Raw genomic sequence first — 20,298 nt, 5'->3', positions numbered from 1 at the left:
CTGAGTTTTATATTCACCTGAAATATCTTCTGCATACCTCACTTGGAGGTCTCAGGCTTCTTAAATTTACCAGGTCCAAAGTGGAACATCTGAAATTCTTCCCTTGTTCTCTCTGCTCCTCCTTTTTTCTACATTTCCACTGCTGCCCTGTGAATTCCAACCCCATCTTTTTTCATATGCATTCTCAAAATAGTTTGGCCTCCCTGCTTCCATGTCTGCCTCTCTATAATTCAGTTTCCCAATAGCAGCTCTATAATATTTTATAAAAGTAAATTATATCAACTTTTTTCCTGATTAAAACCCCTCAATGGCTGCTCTTTACACTTTCAATAAAATAAAAAATTCTTGCAGTAGTCTTCAGTGCCATCTGGTTCTTCCCTCCTCCCCAAGCTCTCCTCACTCTTCTACCTATGTACTACACTTCATTCATATCACTCCTTTCCCTTCCTAAAACAGGCTAAGTTGTTTCAGTTGCTCGAAGTTACTTCTTGGGATCCTTTTTACTCTCCTTTACCACCTTATTTGACATCCTCCTCTCATCCTTCAGGTCATAACCCAAATATCACCTTCTTAGAGAGGTTTTCTTTAACCATATTTTCAGAGTAGCTCCTATCCCCCTAATGTTTTCTACCAGAACAACTAATTTCCTTCATGACATTTATTACACTGTCAATATTTGATTTACTAACCACATCTTTATATGAAAGGCAGGGGCAATGTCTGTCCTGTTCAGTGCTGTAATTCCATGCTGTAATTCCGTGCGAATAGCACAGAGCCTATTCTCAATACATATTTGTGAAGAAATAAATGAATACTTGATGAGCACACATTTTAGGTGTTATCTTGCCTTGGAAACATTTCCTAATAATCCTCACCGAATTAAAGGTTCAGGCGAGTCCTGACGAATTAAGGATTTCTCTTAGATTCCTTCCTTTCATTTTATACTATAACAATTGTTTTTCTATGTTAGGGTTGCTGATTTTCTTATCTTTTTCCCCGAAGATTGTGAGTTCCATAGAGCAGACTTGAGATTTGTTCATCTTTGCATCTCTGCCAGTCCTAGCATATTATCTGGCCCACGGTTAGTGTGCAATAGTTTTTTGTTAATGAATGAATACACCGGGGACTGAAGAATCAAGTTCAAATCCCCAGGGACTCCACCAAGTATTTCCCAGTTGGAGAAAGGAGTGGGGAAAGGGAATTACAATTTTGATTTGGGTAATTCTTTGGTGTGTAGAGCCATCTGGAGCATTGAGGACATTATGTATCTCTGGTTTCTGGGCTCTAAATGCCAGTAGTATCCCCACCCACAGCCATTATGTAACCAATATTGCCATCTCACCTTTCCAAATGGTATCTCCCTTTGAAGAAACTCCAAGCAGTCCAGTCTTCAACTTGAATCTTCAAGTTGAAGTAGTGATTGCCTCTTAAACTTTTCTCTTTCCCGTGGAAATAGCACTATTCTTTCTGCATATATGTTTGGAAATTTTAAAGCACCTATTAATCTTTAATTCATCTTGGAGGTCATGAGGTTTGTTGGAACTCTATGAGAGCAAGGTGAACTTTTTTGATCAGTTTAGAAATATCACCTATCTGTAGTATATTTATGTATAAATTATACCCTGTTTTCTCCTTAAAAATGAAATAGCCAGGTGCTATAGTTCATGCCTTTCATCCCAGCACTTTGGAAGGCCAAGGCAGGATGATTGCTTGAGCCCAGGGGTTCAAGACCAGCCTGAACAGCATAGCGAGAACTCATCTCTACCAAAAATAAAATAAAATAAAATAAAATAATAATAGTAAAATAGCCAGGTGTGGTGGTGGGTGCCTGTAGTCCCAGCTATTCAAGAGGCTGAGATGGGAGGGTTGCTTGAGCCTGGGAGGTCAAGGTTTCAGTGAGCCATTTTTGTGCTACTGCACTTCAGCCTGGGTGACAGAGTGAGTCTGTCTCAAAAAAATAGTAAAATAAAATAAAAACAAGAAAGTAAAAGTTATACACATGTAGTAAGAGAAAGCCAGAGGTTATAATTGTTTTAAAAAATAAAAGAAAGGTAAACAAATGAAAGAAAGGATTTAGCTTGTTATAGTAGTTTCTGAATGTAATTTGAATATGATCAGTAACACAGAAATCATTGTATTTCCAGTACTTAAATATAATTGGGAGGAGTTTTCAATGGTCCTTTCTTTAAAAAAATATGGGGTCCGGCTGGGTGGCTCATGGCTGAAATCCCAGTGCTTTGGGAGGCCGAGGCAGGTGAATCACAAGGACAGGAGTTTGAGACCAGCCTGGCCATCATGGTGAAACTCCGTCTCTACTAAAACTACAGAAATTAGCAGGGCATAGTGGCAAACACCTGTAGTTCCAGCTACTTGGGAGGCTGAGACAGGAGAATCACTTGAACCTGGGAGGTGGAGGTTACAGTGAGCTGAGATCGCACCATTGTACTCCATCCAACCTGGGCAACAGAGTGAGACTCTGTCTCAAAAAAGAAAAAGAAAAAAATATATATATATATGTGTGTGTGTGTGTATATATATGTGTGTATATATATGGAACATTAGATAAGGATCAAACATTTGACTCAACATCAGGTTGAACACCTTCATGGTTTATAATAATCAGTGCCGCCTTCTTCAGAGCTCAGTCTTGTTAGTCTTTCCTAAAACACTTTGCTGCCTATAATGCCCTCGTGGTATGCGTTAGCTTGCTCCTAAGTGAAGTCAGTTGTTTCCTGTTTATTATGGTGCTGAATCTAGCAGAATTATATATTTCATGTAAAATGATATTTCTTTCCTAAAATGAGAGGTCTGTCAGGCAAACTTATTTCCTGAATCTGATTTTGTCCAAACTTCTGTTTCATGTGAGACAGCATTATGGAAAATAACAGCATAGGGATTAGGCTAAAATCATCTACATTACTAAATTGGTATTCACACATAGCTGTGAATATCAATTTTTAAATTTTTATTTATTGTTTATTTTTTTCTTCCACTAATTCTAATTCTTTCTCTAATTCTAGTGAGTTTAATTCTAATCATTGATTTTTGAACTACACGTTTATTATCTGTGAAAATTAAATTGAATTCCTTTGCTGTTTCTAGCTCCGAATTAAGGCCTATAACTTCTCTGCCTATCAACTCACTTTGCTGGAAGCATATTTTATATGATGTTTTTTAAATATTTAAAAACTCACTTTTATCTTTCCCAAACTATGCTTTGCTAAGGCAGCTGAAGACTATATTTTTTGTAAAAATTCAAACATGAATTTGTTTGATAATGTCATCAGTATCAATTCCTTTTTAATACTCATATGAATTGCATCAGCTTGCCAATTACTTTAGAAGAAGACAATCCAAAGCCTGTTTTCTTGGTGTCCAGGTCTTTTCCAAGTGGCCCTGTTGGCCTCAGCCTGTGTAAGAAGGTGAGCCCCTTGTCCCATATCTTCTTCAGTAAACAAGCACTGGAGAGGAGGACAGAGGGAAAAGCAATTTAAAAATGTAGAGCTTTCAGGCAATTTAGAAACCATACAAAATTGGAACAAGCAGATTTCTGTTAGTAGTTTATTTTTAAAAACTCCACAACTTTAATTATTTTTCCTATGAAAAATGTTTCTATCTTTTTCTATTTCTATAAAAGAAACAGTAGCATGAAGGGAGTTACTGAATCAAGAATAAAAAGGAGAAATAGATTTGAGACTTAGGTAATTAATGAAATGCTTAATCTCAGTATAGAAATGATCTCATGCTGTGCATTCCACAAAATCCAGACTTGTATGCTATTTTGGCTCCATTACATATTCAAATTCATTCAGATTTAACTGAGAAATCACTTACTAGTGCATGAAAACATGGACCACCCTTTTAACATTTTCAAGTGAGGTTGTCAACTCTGTTTTACCCTATGTGAAATGTATGAGCTCAAATGATTTGGATTGTAAATCATCTATATTCCTGTAATTGATTGGAGCCAAGTAAAATGGAACTTGCTGTGAGCAGTCATCTGAGCTCAACAAAACTTGGAGACAGTGTTATGAAATAGAAAATTTTAATGTGGAGCTGTTAGCACAGATGTGGGGACACACTAAACATAAAACAAATAATTTTTCAAAAAGTTCCAAAATTCATTTGAAGGACATATTGGAGTTATAGTGTCACATTTTTAAAAGGACTATGTTGCCTAAGGGGGAAAAATCAAAAAGCGATAATAATGGTTATTTGCTTGAGATAGTCTTTGTAGTTTTATTTACAAGAATTAAAAAAAAAAAAAAACTGGAGTTATACTAACTGGGGAGTTTAGAGGGGACTTCAATAGTGTACCATGGTACAAAATTTACACAGAATGCTCTGAAGCCACCAAAAAAATGCTAATACAAAATAATTACTTAACAATTAAATTTGTAAAAAAAAAAAAAAGCAGAATACAAATTGAAGATATGCTTTGATTTTTGTTGTGATGAATCATGTGTGCTTGTAATTATGTGTGTGTATTAGGATGATGGGAATGTGGAATTTCCTTTGTTTCCTTTATTGCAGTACCTATATAATTTGTGCATTAAATAAAAATTAGGTTATAAAATAAAGATAACTGTGTAATTTCCAATATAAAAATATTGTGCAATTTTTTCCCCTTATTTCTGCTTCTGTTGAACTTGGTTCTTATACGGAACAGTGAGCTTGACTTCAATGATTTTGTTGGTCACCAGATAGTCCCAGGATAACTGCATTTTACTGCTGAAACACCATCTGGACTTTGTTCAAAATTCTGCTTAGTATGAATTGTGGTTGGCTAATGTCTCTCCCTGTACAAACACCATAAATTATCTACACTCAATAGGGACCTCTATCACTTTGTAATTTAGGTTATTTCAACCTTTTAAGACATGGCTACATGAGCTTTTCAATATTTCACACTATTTCTTGGTTACAATTAGTATGTTATTAAAGGCAGTTAACACTGACATTTTTTTCCACATGCTCAGACTCAGACATCATATACTGAATTATTTCCATCCTCAAAAGTTGGAAATTCTTTTTAAGAAAATATAATCAAAAATTGGACACACTGTTTTAGAATAAGAGTACCGAGGATATATTTCAGAATTTTCTCTTTCTTTAACTCGAAGAGGTGTGGAGGTAATTTTAATTTCTTGTCTAACTATCTCAAATTCCTTCCCTATCATAGTCTTGCTCCTTATGATCCTTGGACGTTCCTGCTCCTTATTTAGCAAGCAGCTGTTGGAGATGGTAAGAATGTGGTAGTAGTAATCACCTCGAGGTGACTCTTTGCATTTACTGAAGGTAAACACTCCAGCCCCATGAGATGGGGGACATTGACCTCCTGGCCCCTAACTAGAGAAACTAGAAAGAAGGCTTCACTTCGAATCTTCAGGAAAACAATGGCTGTCTCTTCATCTCTTTTGGGCTGATAGGCCAGCCTTTGCCTTTTTTCATCCACTACATTTTGTCTCATACATACAAGGAATTACCTTGCAGGTGCTCAGCGGGTGCATTGTTAACTTGACCCCGAAAAATTATCAAACCCACCCCCGTTTGTCCTAATCTCTGTGTGTGTCAGTGACCCAATAGCCTGTTAGACTTGGGCTTTAGGCTTACTTTGGAAGAAATACCAAGAGGCCAAGCTACAGACCATGCAACAACGCACATAAATCTGAGCTAAAAATACAGATAGGGAGCTCCTTGGAGTGATTACTTATTTCTCAAGTAAGTATTCCAGAGTTGGAGCCTTGAGTGGACCTGGTGGTATCTGGTCTTTATAACTGGCATCCCAAGACACCCCAATCAGTAACCCAGGAGGCAACATCACAGACAGAATAGTGAATTGATAATAGGGGTATAGTTGAGCATTGAGGTGTGGCTGCCCTTATCTTCCCACTGAAGTGACCCATCCAGTTCTGTTTTCTCCAAAGTAGAGTGTTCCCGAGTGAGCCCTCCTGGAAACAAGTAACCCAACTGTTAGGACAAAGTAAGGAAAGGTGGGAGTAATGAAAAGCTAATATTGAGTGCCTAGTACATACCGTGTACTGCACTAGGTGTTTTCTATATGTGAATTTTCTGAGCAGCACTGTGTGCAACATCATCGTCTGTTTGCTAGATGAGGAAACCACTGCTCATAACTGGTAAATTATGGAGATATTTGAACTTAATCTGACTCTATGGCCATTCTTCTACCAAATGCTTCACTCATAAAATGTGCAAGCTTAAAATCATTTGGGGACTTTCTGGGATACTCTATGGAGACTTGATTGTGAACAGCAGAGTAGGGGAGGATTTGATGCGGTGGCAGTCAGACGATTTCAGGATGGCAGAGGAAGGAGCAGGCAATATACTCTTTTTAGGCACTGGATGTTGGCAAGAGAAACCGTGACCACTAATGGGATAACTTCATATTTAAAACTTTTCAAAGAACTTTTCCCTCCATTTTCTTCTGTCCAGCTTCACCATTTACACTGAGATCAGGACTGGTCAGACTAGACATTTGATGAACTGCCAGAGTGAATATTTGCATTCAGTAGAGCTGAGCTTGGAGGAGGGGATGTTATACCCAGGGTAGAATAAGACTTCTAGAGTAGGAGATACAGTCAAGTCAAAGTCCATAGGAAATGGACTTTGGAAGATGTTGTATAAACATGAATTCCAGAGTGCTAAAAGTAGGATTGAGGACAGGGTCAGAGATGGAGAGTTTGAGATCTGATGGGGATGAGATTGGAGCAAAGGCAGGATGAGAGCAAATAAGTTAAGACTGAGGCTTAAGGTAAAGTTTAGAATGAGTTCTTGAAATCATAGTGGAGGTCTGAACTTGCTTTTCTGGAAGTGGGTTCATAGTATGTGAACAGGTAGGGCCAGCTTAAAGCTGAAAACAGTGTTAACATTAGCATTTGATTTTTAGGATGATCAGAAATGTCATACTATTTATGTTTTTCATATAACAAAACTGAGATCCAGAGAGATTGACTAATTTTCAGTCATATAGAATGTAAGTAATGGAGCTGTGGTGAGTGGGATTTACAGGAATGGCAAAGGAATAAGTGAGCACATCAGCACTATTCACGGGAATGTGACAGAAGTAGACGGAACTCAGTAGTTTTGACTCCATTTGTCTAGCCATTAGGTTAACACAGGTATGGGGGAACAAAACTCACTCTGCAAATCCAAATGTGCATGAAAACTAACATTTTTTAAAAATCATATTTTAAACATTTCTATGATGATCCTCTGCTCCGTGGCAAAATATCTCAATCTATTCAAGCAAAATATCTCTTGCTTTCAGAGTTGTTTTAAATTCCAGGTGGTGTGATATCTCCCAGGCCAGGAGAAAGAGAAGGGTGGGGGCAGGAATCTGGTGTGGATTCATCTTTTCACAATGGTGTCTGCTGAATTATCCTTTGTCCAGGCTACTCTCCATGGGTGGTCTCTTGATTTCTTGTTAGCTGCCAATGGCTCCCGGGCACAAGGTTTCGGCAGCTCCAACCAATGCCCTCAGAGGGCATGGACTTATTTGCTGGAGTATCACAATACTGGATACTGGAGTGTCACAAAACCTGGGGTGTGTGTGTGTGTGTGTGTGTGTGTGTGTGTGTGTGTAGGGGTGACCTCTGGTCTTAGATGCAAAATAATTGTTCTCTTATTAGAAAACTTATCCTGCTCCTTTCATTATTTCCACAAGTCTTGGTCCCCAACTCCTCTTTTCCTCTGATGGGGACAATTGACACTTCCTCAATCTAATGTGAAGTATAGGCAAAAGCCAATATAGCAGATCAAGATCTCTTGCCCCTAGGCCCCACTCCCCACTGCATATAAATTCTGGAGTTGACCTTGCAGCCTAAGATAATAAAGACTCTTCATGGGCTATGGAGCAAGAGTGAGGATGCAAGTGTCAGAAATACATTTCTCTGAGACTCCCTGCCAAATGTTCATCCAAATACCTTGACTTTCCTTAGTGACTGGACAGGATTGCCAAGTACCTAAATGACTGGGTGTGATTGTAGCTTCTTCATCAGAAATTATAGCTAAGGCCAGGTCAGTCTGACATGAAGAGAAGTCAATTGCTTATGGATAAGCTCATCTCTGACTGATATTCTTTTGTAAAACACCTATGCCCTTACATGTTTTAGGATCGTTTGATGAATGCTAATAGAATATTTTACTAATATTCATCTGTTAAAGATAGCTTTCTTTTTATCATAATAATTTATAATAAACATTGTGAATATCTTTACAGTTGATTTGTTAAGAATAGTTTTTCTCTGATTCACATTTTTTTTTTGTTTGTGTCCTATTCCAATATAGTGGTGTGAGAAATGAATGTTATAGAAATTTTTACATAAGACTGCCGGTTGTTTTATAATAGTCAATTGCATTTTTGTAAAATTTAACTTATTTCAGTGCTAATTCTATTACATACTTATGTGAAACATTTATGGGATTTCTCTTCAGCTGCAAATAGAGAGGTGCTGGGTACTGTGAAATGGAACCAGATCAGACAGATTGAGTCAAATAGTAGCTCAGTAGTAAAAAATGTCACCTTAAAGCAGTCACTTAAATTCTCTGATTTCATCCTCTGCAAATGGGTGCAAGACATCTGCTTTATGAGGAATGTGCCTTACATTGAACATCTGTTTCAAGGTATGGCATTGCACTTTCTTTAGCTGCCTTGCTACTATTAGTAATAGATGTTTACAAATACGTCTAGCAAAAAAGTTAAAGCACAGTAATAATGTCAAAAAGGTTATTAAATAAAATACTTTTCTGTGACCTCAGCTGAAGCTAGCTAGATTTGTAGCAGAAGAAATGTCGGTGTCAGGAGACCTCGTTTCAAATTTTGTCTGTTATTTCTCACCTACTGACAAATAATTTCCTTGAGCCTCCAATTTCAGCTGTAACAGAGAGAGAGAGAGAGAGAGAGAGAGAGAGAGAGATAGTAATGCCTAGAGTTGTAGAGCCTAAATGAGATAACACATGAGCATTTCTCATGATGCTTTCCTTTTATTAGGGGCACAATAAATGTTGTTGATTGAAACACTAAGCTTATTGAGAATTAATCATTTCAATTAAATTTTGCATAGTTAGTATTGTATTATGGCACCTCATAGTTTGTTTTAAGTAAATACATTAAAAAATATTAGAAAATGATCTTTCATAGGCTAACTTTCTTCCCACAAAAATTAATGGTGATAATCATTGCACTTACACAAAAAGAATCCCTATGATAAAGCATCTTGTAATAACCTAAATTTGCCTGTGATGCAGCTTGTAATTGAATCCTATTCTCAATAGCAGGTTTATCCCGATCAGTTCTTTAATCTTACATTAATAACACTAAATTTTACATGATTAGATTTTTCAGACCCCAGTATTATGGTAAAGTTTACAATATTTTTATTGCTGTGGCACTACTAGTATATTTGCCCAATATGTCAGTCAAAAAATGAGTTATTACCATGTTAGAGATGAGAAGACAGCAGGGAGATGGTCAATATTTCATCCAAAAATAGATGGACAGATGATAAGTGACCAGCAGAAGGGGACTGGTCTACCCAAGGAAAATTTTGAAACGTTTGTCTTCAGTGAACACCTATCCACTCTCCTTCCTTTCTAGTCTAATATGTAGAGCATCTTTTAAAAATTGCCTCAGGCTTTAAACTTCCTTCATCCTTTATCCATACCTTGAAGTTGTTAAAATGTATGTGGCTCATTCAGTGCTCACTAAAAATTCCATTTTCTCCCCTAAGTTCCCCAACGTCCTTTGGAGTTAGGTCAGGGCCAGATGACTAGGGCAGACCAATGGACTATGAATCGAAGTGACACATGGGATTTCTGGGCCAAGGTGGTTAAGAGCTGGTGTACTTCCTCTGCTACTACCTCAACTCCAGAAACCTTGAAAACTACATGTTGTGATCGCAGCATCCAAGATGGAGACAGCCCGTGCCTCTGAGTTGCGGAGTAGAAGGAAAATCCTTTGGCAACCTGCTTTGGACTTTCAGTGAGGGAGAAGTGACTTTTGGTGTGCTACAGCACTGAAATTTTGGGGATTATCTGTCACAGCACCTAGTATAACTCCAGTAGAGAACAAAATATTCATTTGCACTGTTACAATTATGTGCTTATCTTCATTTTGTAAAGTGCACCATAATTTAGTTTTGCCTTTTCTAGAATTTTATATGAACGGAGTAATCTAGCTTAAATCTTTTGTGTCTGATTTCTTTTGCTCTGCATAATATTAATGGGATTCATCCAAGTTTTTGTATGCCCATTCCTTTTGATTGTTTAGTATTATCTTACTGTATGAATATGTCACAACCTCTTGTTGGACATTTAGGTTGTTTCCAGTTTTTGGCTCTTACAAAATAAAGCTGTTTTGCAAATTTGTGTACAATATGTGTATGAATATATGTTTTCATTTCTCTTAGCTAAATACCTAGGAATGTAATGACTAGACCACATAAGTGTGTGTTTAACTTAATAAAAAATGCCAAGCTGTCTTCTAGAGTAGCCATACCATTTTTTATTCCCACCAACAATATGTGAGAGTTCCAGTTCTCAACATCCACACCAGACCTTGGTATCTTCTTTTCTTCCTCTTCTTCTTTTTTTTTAAATTTAGCCATTCTAATAGATGTGTAGTGGTATTTCATTCTCATTTTAATGTACATATCCCCAGTGACTAATGATGTTGAGCATCTTTTCATGCATTTGTTTGTCATCTGTATGTCTTCCTTCTTTGGTCAACTGTCTGTTCAAATATTTTGAGCATTAAAAAATCAAGTTGTTTTCTTGTGGCTACATTACAAATTGTTTTACATATTCTGAATTATATATCCCTTATCAAGTATATGAGTTGCAAATATTTTCTCCTTGTTTGTGACTTGCGTTTTCATTTTCTTAACAGTGTCTTTGGAAGAACAGAAAATGATAATATTTATGAAATCCAATTTATTTCATTTTTTCTTTTTTGATTCATACCTTCTATGTTCCATCTAAGAAATCTTTGTCTAACCTGAAGTCACAAAGATTTTGTTCTGTACTTCCCTTCTCAAAATCTTACAGTTTTGCTGATGTATTTTGAAATAATTTTTATTTATGGTATGAGATACATTTATTTGTGTATACCAAATTGTTCTAGCACCATTTTTGAAAATGCTATGATTTCTCCATTCATATTGACATTTTTGTCAATAACCTATTTACCATATTTTCTCAATTTATTTCTGGATTCTCTATTCTGTTCTATTGATCTGTATACTTACCCTTATGCTAATACCACATTAGCTTGTTTACTATAGTAATTCTCGAAATCAGATAATGGAAGTTCTCCAACTTAGTCACCCCACCCCAAATTTATTTATGCTGCTGTAAGTCCTTTGGATTTCGACATAAATTATATAATTGGTTTGCTAATTTTTACCCCAGGACTCATAAGGATTTTGACTGAGAATATATTGAATCTGTATAGCAATCCTGGGAGAAATGACATCTTAACAATACTGAGCTTCCAATGTGAACTCAGTATACTTTTCACTTATTTAGCTGTTCTCTAGTTTCTGTCAGTAATATTTTATAGTTTTTCAGTGTATAGGTCACGTACATATTTACAATATCCCTATGTAGTTCATGTATTTTTATGTCACCATTAATGGTATAGTTTCTTTGTTCCAATTTTCAACTGTTCATTGCCAATATATAGAATTATAATTGAGTTTTATATTGACCTTGGATTGTGCAAATTTACTAGACTCACTTATTAGTTTTAGTAGCTTTTTGGTAGATTCCTTAGAATTTTCTACATAGACAATAAAGTCATCTGAAAATACAGACAAAATATAAAGTTTTAATAATGAAATTTCAGACATAAAAAAAAATCTCAGTCAGGCGCGGTGGCTCACGCCTATAATCCCAGCACTTTGGGAGTCCGAGGCAGGCGGATCACCTGAGGTCAGGAGTCTGAGACTGGCCTGGCCAACATGACAAAATCCCATCTCTACTAAAAGTCAAAAAATTAGCCAGGCATGGTGACAGGCGCCTGTAATCCCAGCTATTCAGGAGGCTGAGGCAGGAGAATCTCTTGAACCCGGGAGGCGGAGGTTGCAGTGAGCTGAGATCACGCCACCGCACTCCAGCCTGAGCCACAACAGTGAGACCCTGTCTTAAAAACAAACAAACAAACAAACAAACAAAACTCACGGGAAACATTGGAAGGTACCATATAGGTATCATTTGTGAAAGATTCGTGAAAGGAGATGACAAATTAATCTGAATCTGAAGCTTACTTCAGACCTTGTGAAGGGACAAAGGGGCAAAACAAACAGACAAACAAACAAACAAAAAGCTCTTCTTCTTCCACAGATTTATGCGCTAAGTATTAACTGTAGTGCTTCTCTGGACTTAGGCATTAAGGTTAATCAGCATAAGTTTAAAATTTACTTTAAAAACTTTAGTGCACTAAAGTTTAAATTAAATACACTTGTTAAATAATTTCCTAAGGGGACTGAAAGAATTAGGGTCTGAGTTAAACTTTTAAGCAAAGTTACTACAATCATTTATTGAGGAGGTGCAGGAAAACCATTGTATTATGTTTATTCTTATAAGCCAATAAGATTAAGAATAATTATAATTAACAAGGAGCAGATATGCAAATATTACTTATCAATCATATTCTCTTCTTTTAAGGTTACAATAAAAACAATTCCATGGTTAAATATTTGTTGATAAAAGTTCACCATATTTTATTCATTTAATTTCTTAATATCATCCAGCTCTCTCCTCTTCCTGCCAGCTTTGGCCATTTTGTCATGTCTGTGGTTAATTTATATTCTGTGAAAGGAATATCTTCCAGAAAAATATGCTTATCTGGTTAAAAGCTACAGCATATTAAAGACCATAAGTCTTTCAAAATTTCAGAAGGCTATAGAACCAATTGTTTAAGTCAAAGAATATATGCATAATGTTTTCATGGATAGTTCATGTTAAATTAAGGCTAATCTTACATTATGGTTATGCTGGCTTCTCTCAAATGCATATATAGTCTTAAAATGTTCATCACTTTTTTATACGGTCAGTTTTATTTACTCCAAAGGTTGATTTCCTTGAAATAGTTTTTTTTTTTTTTTTTTCTGAGACTACATTCCAGTTTATATGTAAATTGAAGCACATTCAGATTAAGTTAAAATAACTGTGAATGATGCATCAGTTTCCTCACATGAAGTCTTTTCTTACTTAACCTTTCCACATGAAAGAGAGAATCTGTATTTGGTGTCTACTGAACCTGTTTGACATTCCGGAGATGTCAGAATCCTAAAGAATACATTTTAGCTGGTCTGAGTAATGCTTTTGTTGCAAAAAAGAATTAAGCTGGAGAAGGATTTGTGATTTTTCAATTCTAGAAATAGTGTGATGAAAAAAGACTAATGATCCCACACAGAGTTTAGTGTTTGTGTAATGTTTATTCAGCCAAAGAGAGGAGCATTTTTCTCTGCTATTAATCCTCAGCGTTTCTTAGACTCTGGCAGAAAGCATTGGTAGAAAGCAATGTTTCAGTAGCATGTTACATTTCATTAAGTAAATGTAGGAATATGAGTGAATCCCATAACTCTTTGAAGTCAAGCACATTTTCTAACCTAAGAATGTAACACTTTAATTTGTCTTCATTTTCGTTCAATAGAAAATTATATTTCCATCCCAATTCTCTTTATCTTGCAAATTAGTAAGCAATAATTTAATGTGAGATCCAAAAATCTTTTCACGTGATCATTTAAAATGTCCCAAAGTGAAAAAGATTTTCTCTGAATGGCACATATTACCAATTCCTTTAGCTTTCTTAATTTTGTTTTTACTTTTTTTCCAAGCCACTTTGAACATATCCTATGAAAATATTTGGAATGGCTAGATCCACTAAGAATTCAAATTCCTTTGTATGATTTCCTCAAATCTGTTAAGTTTTAGTCTTTGCATTTTCTCAGGGAACATGCCAATTCTGCTAGGATTGTCATTTAGCTTCCCAGAATCACGTGTGCATCCTTTTATAAAGGATTTTGGAATTGGTGTTACCAAATTCCAAACATGGTGGCAAAGAAGGGAGCTCCAATACAGCCGGCGGGAGGCAAGAGAGAAAGAGAGAGAGAACTTTTTGGAATCTTAGTGAAGTTCAACCAAATTGTAAATCTTTTAAGACTTACAACAATAATTTGGCATTTACTGAACACTTACTACATGGTAGGCACTGCAGAAAGTGCCTTCTGTAATTTGTCTCATTTAATAATCCCTCTCCTATGGGGTAAGCACTCTCAATATGCTCATTGTAAGGTGGGGGAAATTAAAGAATCGAGAAATTAAGGGGCTTCTCTCAGGCTACATAAATAATAAATAGCAGAAGAGTGACATGAACTCAGGTTTGCCTAATTCCAATGCATATTGTAAATCCATATCTCCAGCACTGCAACCAGCACATTCCAACCTACATCAGAAATGTGGGAGCATACATTTCCAAAAGGGCTTATTTTCTTCTGAAATTACTCAGAGTAAGGCCACAGCTTGCGGTTTTGGTTTTATGTTCCTCTGAAAATTTGTAGCCAAACCCACATTGCCCCCCAAAACTTTGAAATCTTACTCTTTATTTTTTGCACAATTCCCTTTGTAAATAAAAATGCAGTAAAAACAAAGAGGCATTAGGCTCAAACCAGCATGAAATTTGCCCTCTGTTAGCCAAATCCTGCTGATGGTCCCAGAAGGGGCTTTGCTCAAGACAGGGTAGTACTATGACAAGGTAGTACTATGAGAAGGACCTCTGGACTGCCCTCGGCTGTCCCAGCTAAGCTTGACCTTGATGCCTACAAACACCTGCTTTGATTATTGAGTGGGGCTCAGCTTTCTAGCACTTTCCAATTTACAAACTGGAAATTCCTGCTGTGAAATATGTAAAAATTGTTTTTAAATATTAAATATAAAAGATTAAAAATACAAAAAATGTAATTGTGTGATCCTTCTATTGCTCCTATCTTCCAAATGTATAGCCATCTTTGACCTTTTGTCTCAAAAAGGGAAAACTGTTTATGTCCTGATTTCAACTGCACCTGATTTCATAAATAATGACTTCTACATGACAGAAGGTACCCTAAGGGGCAGCCCCAATGACCCCTTTGCTCTAAAACTGGCATAGAACTGATGTCCCAGCATGGAGTGGGAGATGCCGGTGATATTTTCTTCCACCCATATTTATCAGTGCTGTATTTACCAAGCATTTTGCCCTGTTTTATGTAAGGGCAGGCTATGTGGCAGTTAAATTTTAGCTAAGGAAATTATACTTTATCTGCTGAAACTTTACACTAAGAACTTTTAAAGTATTCCAATTACATAAAGTAATTTTCTCAATTTGTAATTGTTCTATTGAGTTCTTTTGTGAATCTGTTGTGATTTGTGGCTGCTCTATTAAGTTATGAAGCAGCAAAGTCTTGTTGAGGAGGAATGTATGAGGAAGTGGGTTTTCTGATTAAGTCAACAGTCTGGTTAATTCACATCTAATGCAAAAGTCCTTTTGGTTCAGTCTTGGAACAAACTTTTTCAAAAAGTAATTTGCAAACATAGTATATGGAATGGAATGCAATTGTTGATGGCTGAGGTGGTCTGGATGCATTATCTAAATGTAGTTCCTGGAAAGGGGTGTGCAAATTGATGGCCCATGGGCTCGCTACTGCCTGCCTGCCTGCCTTTGAGTTCTTTCTTGTTTGGACTCAAATTCTAGCTTCTTTAGGTACTATTTGATCTGGGGCAAGCCCTTTCTCTTTTCTAAGTCCCAATTTCATCATCCGTAATAAATAAATAAAAAAAAAAATATTAACTACCTCAAAGAAATGTTGGGAGGAGTGAGTTAATTCATGCAAACATCCTAGCACAATGCCTGGCACCCCACGAGTGTTGAGTAAGTATTAGCTATCATTAGTACTCCTACCTTAACTTTTAGTGTTCATGGATCTCAATACATACTTTGAAAATCGCTTTCCTTTGGGTAAATACCACACAATCAAATTATTTCCTTGCCAACTCCCTCTTCCTTTTGTAAAGAGAGTTTAAATGTAGCACAGGAAAAACTGCCGTAGCTGGGTAGCTCTGGATGGGGGTGCATAACATGTTTTGTGTGATTTAGCAAATGTAATAGTTATTTCACGGACAGTAAACATAACTTTAGTTAGATTTGATGAATGCATCTGTAAACATAAGACAGGTTGGTTTCCTGACTCAAGAATATGAATCTCAAATTCCTATTTGAGATTTGAAAAATTCCTTAGTAACCTGCATGGTTGCTTTAATGGCTTTCTACCATGAATTGACTGATGATGGAGGTTTGTACCTAATTAGACTGTCTGCCTGTTTTTCCCTCATTTCCTCCTTCCCTCTCTTTCTTCTAAATTGGCAGGACAGGAGGAAATAGGAAAAGTCTTATTGTTAGTTATTAGGTCTCTCTCTTTAGCCATCCTCTTCATAGTGGAAGGTCGAAGAACAAAGGTCACCTTCCAAGGCTCCTACAATAAGCACTCTGACCTCATTGCCAAATCGCTTTTCCAGAGAGTGCCACCAGATCATGTGTCACTTTTATGAACTTTAGTTCTGGCAAACCTGATGTTATGTGTCACGTTCCTTTTGGTTAAAATGTATACTCTCTAAAAGCAAAAATTATAGATGAATAAAAGCATGTTTGCAGCCTGATTTCAGAAAAAGTCTTCATTTCTTTCTTAAAAATTGAAAGTATATTTGAAATATAGTATCACAGCAGGAACCTGGAATTTACCGGTTAGCTCCTTGTTAGCATATTATACTTAAATAATCACAAAAGAAGGTTATAATTCATGAACCATCCTTTGCAATGGGTTCATTTAGAAAGCATATTTGAATTTCATTGAATAGAAGAAGTCTGCAAAGAGATGGTTCATCTAAACCTCAAGGTTATGTTCTGTCCACTTAAAAGCCAGTTTTTATTGCTTTAAAAGCATTCACTTTAATCTAACTAAATACACAATGGCAGATTGCTCACAATTATGGTTTCACTAAAATGAATACATATGCTTTACACTTAATTTTTAAAATATTTTAAAGTTTATTTCTGCACTTTAATTAATAGTTTAAAATGGGCTTTCATCCTTTAGCCTTCAAAATTAACTCACTAAAAAATGAAACAAAAACAAATCAGCTCCTCAAAAAAAAAACAAAAGATAAAAACCTAGATATTGAAGTACTTTATAATTGTTAATATAGACATAAATCTCATAATTTACTTTCATTTATATGTATGGAGGAGAAAAATATTCATATTTTTGATTTTTCAAAATGATTGGAATTAACATTGGACAACTGGTATCTGTTTATTTCATACATTCGTCTAATCATTACTTTATTCAATACAGTATATACTTTATTCAGTATAGCTTTAAATAGGTTGAATATATTCACTTAACATCTGCCAATTATGTCATTTCATAAGGAATATTTATCAAAAATGTAGTCATTTTTGGCATTTTGATTCCAAATCTTTCTTAATGTTTTTTAAATGTACACCCTTTTCAAGTCTCTCTATAGAGTTGAGTATACTTAAGTAATTGCCCTAATTTGTATCTAACCAAATTAATTAAAAATTTTCAGTAGTTATATTTTTAAAAAATCTTACTCTAACTTGGAAAAAACAAACATTCAGTATATTCATTTTATGTTTAAAATAACAGTTGAGAACCCACAACTTACTTGATTCTACAGATAAGAAAAACAGATTTTCACAATCCTGCTAGCTCTGATAGGTTCACTAAATCTTGTTAATATTTTTACACATAACTCGAAGTTCATTCGTATACTTTAGAAGCTTGTAGTCTATGGAAATGCTATTTACATGTGAGGGAAATAATATGTAATTTACCAAAGGATTAACAACTGTTTCCAGTGGTAGGTAGGCTGTGATTATTTTACAAGATGAAAAACTCTTATAAATTTACTTATTGCTGGTACTGGATGATGAAATGTTGTAAATATCTGTAAATTTTTGTTTGTTTGTTTGTTTGTTTGTTTGTTTTCTAGCTTGAATTCACCAGTGCAGTGAATGAAAAATTGGTAAAACAAAACCTTGAAATGATGGAATCATGGAATTACAGCATAAGAGAAAAAAAATTCCGGAAATTGACCATTCAAGTGTGTCCTAGCTATGCAATGCTCCCGAAAGTAGAGCTCTGTCCTAATTTTACAGATCCCCAAAGAAGGAAATTATGTAATTTATACCCTTTAGTTACATTGACTAAAATAAATTGCTAACAAGTCTAATAATTCTATTTTGACTTGCTTATGTACATATTGATTTTGGTGTGGAATAACCTATGACTCCTTTAATGAGTAATACCTGAATGGCAAGCTCACAAGGTTGTCTTCACCTGGTTGCCCCAGTCTGAGATAAAGTACAGTAATCCTTCCCACAGATTATTTTTGGAGGAGTGAATATCCATACCTTTCTTATGTCTCTCACTTTTTCTTAACTCCCAACAGTGTCTCCCATGGCTGGCCATCTTTCATGGCACTTCAGAATTAAGGTGAAGGAGAATTACAAGGTGCTAAGGTCTCCAGTAGTTCTCTGACACCAGCCCCCCAGTGCATTGATGTCAAATTTGAGCCCTGACAATAGTCAGTGTTTGAGATCAGAGTTTGAATACTTCAAATCATAACTGTTAAGTTTGAGAATGTACAGGGATTTCACTATTGCCTGTCAGCAGCTTCTTTTTAAATGTAAACAACCCTGGAAAGAATAACACATTGAACTGTTACCTGCTGCAAAAGTATTAAGATTTCTTTCTTCTGGGGCATACTGCTTAAAATGAAGTTTCTGAAATAAACTAACAGAAGATTTAAAACCCTGCTGGACCCTGAGGAGGTCCTGAGGTGAGTAACACAAGGAGTTGAAGAAATTTCAGAAGATCATTTTTAGGCAGAGAGTAATGGCCAGAATAGACAGTGATTCTGGAGTGCTTACAGAGTTCCGGGCATTGTTTAAAGGTTTTTTTTTTTTTTTTTTTTTTTTACACTTAATGACTTGTTTGATTCTTATAAAAACCTTATAAGGTAGATTCTAAAATTATTCCTCTTTTATAGATGGCAAAATTGAGGCAAAGAGAAGTTTAAAAACTCCAAGATCACAGTCAGTAAATGACAGAGTGGGGATTTGAACCCAGGTAGCCTGGCTCTAGTGCTTAAGCAATACTGTCTATTCACCTGGCTCTTTACAGAGAACAGTCAAGATCTGGAGGTAAAACCTTGTGAGGAGAAGCAGACCAGAAAAGGAGTACAGGAGCCCCACCAGCTAAATCACCAATCTCTATTTTGCTTCAGATCAGTTTTCACAATCTGGTTGGAAAAAGGATAGTCCTAATTCCATGATCTCTTTTAGAAATAGAAATCTGTTTTATTTCAACTCTGCTAAGTCATGTCACTTCCGGTAAGCTTATCTTTTCTCTGTATCCCAGTTTAATTTTCCAATAAATAATTTGATTCTACACACACATAAAAATGAGCATAAGTACTTTTAAATGTGAAGTAATCTGTACTATGGTACGAACAGTATTTGTGTGTGTGTGTTTAACATGAAGACAACCAAAAAGATAAATAACCAAAATAAAACTACTCTATAAAGCTGGTTTTGAAACAGGAAATTTTTTTTAAAAAAATTGAAAAACAGTAAAACTTAAATAATCACTTTGCTTTTTATTATATTAATGGATCTTATCTTCAAGGCAAGATGAAAATTTGGTGAAATTGTCTAGATAAGTCCTAAGGGAAGGTTACTTGTGTTCATTTGCCTTGACAAATAATGCTTCATCTGCCCTGCCAAGTATGTGGATTTGCTTGTTTGATTGATTGATTGATTGATTGATTGCTTATATTTTTTACCACAAAGCTATTGTTTTAAATCCTCAGGAAAATTTGACATAATCATATAAGCCAAGTATGGTTTCTGGAAATTTGCTTTTCTTTAAAAAAGAATTGAAAGTCATTTGGTGAATTCTTTGTTCTAAAAATGGCAATTCAGACAGGAAAATTCTGGGATTGATTTTAGGATCGTGCTTCAGTTCTACACTTTTCTTTGCCAACAGAGACTTGGTCACACTCCACCAGCCTGGTGTTGTGTTTTGGAACTTGGAACTTCCCATCATTGAGAGTCATTACCATATATTGCTCTGGGAAATCAACTGTGTAGCTGTCAGTAATTTCCAGGAAAGCCATCCTACTTACTTTCCTTTATTTTCCTGCTCTGAATCAGCAAGC

Source organism: Mandrillus leucophaeus, unplaced genomic scaffold, assembly GCF_000951045.1.
Source record: "Mandrillus leucophaeus isolate KB7577 unplaced genomic scaffold, Mleu.le_1.0 Scaffold690, whole genome shotgun sequence".
Classification (NCBI taxonomy): Eukaryota; Metazoa; Chordata; class Mammalia; order Primates; family Cercopithecidae; genus Mandrillus; species Mandrillus leucophaeus.
This window is presented reverse-complemented; position numbering follows the sequence as displayed.